Source organism: Drosophila serrata, unplaced genomic scaffold (assembly GCF_035046125.1).
Source record: "Drosophila serrata isolate PLE 108 unplaced genomic scaffold, ASM3504612v1 contig_272, whole genome shotgun sequence".
In the NCBI taxonomy this organism is placed as follows: domain Eukaryota; kingdom Metazoa; phylum Arthropoda; class Insecta; order Diptera; family Drosophilidae; genus Drosophila; species Drosophila serrata.
The window spans coordinates 4,098,550-4,102,109 of NW_028257170.1; the positions used below are offsets into that span (position 1 = coordinate 4,098,550).

The 3,560-nt window shown below is 42.1% G+C and overlaps 1 long non-coding RNA gene across 1 annotated transcript; it reads right to left on the bottom strand.

The window, feature by feature from the left end:
* Positions 1-1,136: 1,136 nt before the first annotated feature.
* Positions 1,137-1,444, bottom strand: LOC110191252 (uncharacterized). Its single transcript, XR_002320027.2, has 2 exons — positions 1,331-1,444; positions 1,137-1,260 (listed from the first exon to the last, which is right to left on the bottom strand). It is a non-coding gene; the product is annotated as an uncharacterized LOC110191252 (long non-coding RNA).
* Positions 1,445-3,560: the final 2,116 nt, after the last annotated feature.

Here is a 3,560-nt window from a genome sequence, read left to right on the forward strand (position 1 = left end):
AGAGAGAGGCCACGACCCGGTACCTGGCACCTCCCCTGCTCCGACCTGGCACCTAACCACCCACCTGGCCACTAACTGCAGGTGTAAACTGGCCCACTTTGTTGCATGTGTCGCCGGTTGTTAACGTCTGCGGTGCAAGGGGGCAGTTCCGCCTCCCTTTGCAGGCACCTGCTGATGTTGATGACTACCAGGACGATTGTTGTGTTGTTGTGGCTAACTGAAGCTGGCTAACAGTCTCATTGGCTAAAAGGCCCACCCCATGGTTTCTACAGAGTTCCTGGGGACTGGTAGCCATCTAATCAGAAATGCAATTATAAAGGCAAATGGCATAGTCATCGGTTCAGAGAGGGAACTGTGATAAAGGAGTGTCCTTAAAATGTCACAAGATCCTCAAACAGAGTACTTATGAAAGAGCAGAGATCAGAGTCTAAAGATTACTTACTGAAAAGCAAAGGTAAATCATTTTTAAGCAGTTACAGTTAAATACTTAGTTTCTTAAGCTACAAAATATTTATAAATATATGTTCTTTCCGGAGATGATGAAAAAATCAAGTCAACTTTGTGAAAAGCTCGATGATTGTTTCTTTGCAATATGTAATTCTTTCTTAAAATTAAAATTGAAATTTCAATTAACTTTTGTCCACATTTTCGGTAATAATACTAAAACTGAAATGTGAAAATTTCCTTTAAGTTTGCAGCAATACAAGTGCGAGTTTAATGTCCTGATGTGTGCCACATTTGCATTGTCTTTTGTTTTGTTTGCGTGATGATGACGACTGTTGTCGTCATAGTCTCCTTGTTGGGCCATTGTCCGGGGATCCGGACTCCGGACTCCGGACCCCGGACCCCGGGACACACGGACTCCGGCCTCATTGTCCGCCCTTTGTTTTTGCGCCTCGCGTGTCTAATAAAGCGCATCACAATGTGGGTCATTGTACGACGACACAGGCAAGTTTCCAGTTGCCAGTCGGCATCATATGGCTTTGCATTTGTCAGCAGGATGCCACTGCTTACAGCGACAACAAAAAAAGAAAAGAGGAAGTCAGGACACCAGCGAATAAAGCGCTGCTAATTGCAAACACACAAAGACACACATGTGTGTAAGTTGCGTGCGCTGGGGAAAAATCTATAGGATCTGTTGTGTGATTTTATGCCTTTAATTTATTTAATAAATCCCGTACAAGACAATATTAGATATAAATATCTAATGGCAAATTTTGCCTCCCCAAGCGGGACCCAGATTAAGTTGGCACCATCGGGCTAAAAGAAAAATTATAATACATTTAAAATTGAGAAAAGTTCAAAAGACATTCGTTCAGGAAGAACTCACAAGGATCTGCTGTTGTTTCATAAGCACTCGCCATGGCCAGCACCACTGCCAATACTGATAAGATGCACTTCATTTTCTATTTTATTTTTCTTTTGTGAGATGCATTTTGCAGGACTTATATAGCCAAAGTACGAGTGAGAAATTTTAAAATAATAATCAAGCATTTGATAAGCGTAACATTGTATATGACACACTTCCGTTGCTTTGAACTTTAACCTATAAAGATTTAGAGACGCTCGTATTAGCTTTATTACTTTGCTGATTACCGTAACTTTGGATAATTAAACAGTTTAAGGTATGATTTGCCTTAATCTTTAGCAAGCCAAATACAATTAAAAAACCCTCACATACTTTTAGACAAATAAGGGAATAAAATGCTTACCCCGAAAGTAGGCAATGTAAAGTATAAAGAACAGGCACCAAGTATGTATATGTACGAATATTTGAACATAAACTTATTTTAAAGTTTAGAAGAAGTCTAGAGTTCTTATTTAATTAGATCTAAATAAGTTTATAAGTTCTGCATTTCATTATGGAATGAGTTGATGTGATCATTACGTTTTAAAACCCTGACTAAGGCTAAAACTCTAAATATTAGGACAATAAAAACAAATGTAATACGAAAACAAACCATCAAAAGAAGCTCCTTAATTAGCATCTACACAATCCAATAAGGGTTCCTTCCTGAAGTTCCCCCAACCCAGCTGTAACCCAGAGCTAAAGGCTCCAGAAAATCACCATTCGATGACCACAATATGTCTTCATTGCCCGCCAACTGACAGGAACATGCTGGGGTAATCACCACGCTCGGGGCCATGGAAATCAACGAGGCATTGTTGCACGTTGCACGTTGCAGTTGCATTCGCAGTTCGATGGTCCGTCCACCGGCCACCGCAGCTGGAGCAGTGAAAGGCCAGCGGAGAATTCGCAGCTGGTTCCTGCCACGCTCTGCTCTTTTCTGGCCAGCGAACTGCTAACCTGATTCGGTGAGCCTGAAAATCTATCACTTCCTTGGCTCTGTTCTGCTTGGGCGCCTTTCTTTTCGGCCACAGTTTTGCCTACAAAAAAACTAACGCCAAGCAACTTGATTGACCAGCAGCCAATCGCGTTCTGTTTATGAGCATTTTTTCTCTTTTATTTTATTTTATGGCAATACTTTCTAAAGGCACTGACAGTGCCCGCAGTTGTTTTATTACAAATTGAAGGAGCCCAGGGGCAAGTGGAATTTGCATATGCCAGAAAGCTTGGGAAAGCTGTTAAGTTTTTATAAATATTATTAAGAAAATAATATAATAAATATGTTGCTCATACCATTTGCAGCATATTTTTCGCAACACTTTTCTGTACAAATTTTGCATGCTGCAGAAAACGCAAAAGTTTTGCCACAAAAGTTGCCAGTACAATCGAAGAATAAGTTGCCGCCACGCCCAGTTATACTCTCATTATCTTGGCATGTAATTCCCAGACCAGGACTCGCAGGACCTGCTGTTGCAAGTCTCTCTCCCTGGGTATGTGTGTGTGTATCGTCTCCATCTTCACATGTGTGTCAGTTTTGTCGCTCGCGGACAATGGCAAAAGTTTCTGTTTCGGCTCGATAAAGTATCTGTTAGATACAATTTACAATATTCCTCCCCCTGCGCCCCCTGCGTCCCCCAGTCTCCAGCTTGCCAGGCGAAAGTTTTTGGCAGCAAAGTATGGCTTTAATGATAATGACTTTAGCTCCGGCAGAAAGTAGCGCAAAGTTTAGAATACGCCAACGCAACGCTTTTGGGGATTTTACCCCCAAAAATTCCAAGTGGTTTTGAAGAACTTTTTCCCCGGCACACAGATACGCGAATTAGAACGAGTGTGTGTGTGTGTGCGTTAACTTTTCCTACGTGTTGGCCATGTGAAACTGATAAGGCAAAAAGAGGCGGAACCGCTAAGTGGGACAAGGCCAGGCCAGTCTCTTACGGAATTTGAATGGGTTGTAATGCGATATCGCCAAACTCTGGTACCTCGGATGGTATTCCTGTACCTATTGGACGCAAAGATCGTGTCCCAGCATTCGCCAGCGATTTACTTTTATCACAATCGCGGCAACAACTTTGGACAATGTTAGCGATTTATTGCATCAGCTTGCATCCAACTAACTAACTAACAACACGGCGGCCTCAGACACTTGGTTACGTTGTAATCGGCCAGAGCTGGAGCTGAAGCTAGAGCCAGAGCAGTTACAGATACAGATACA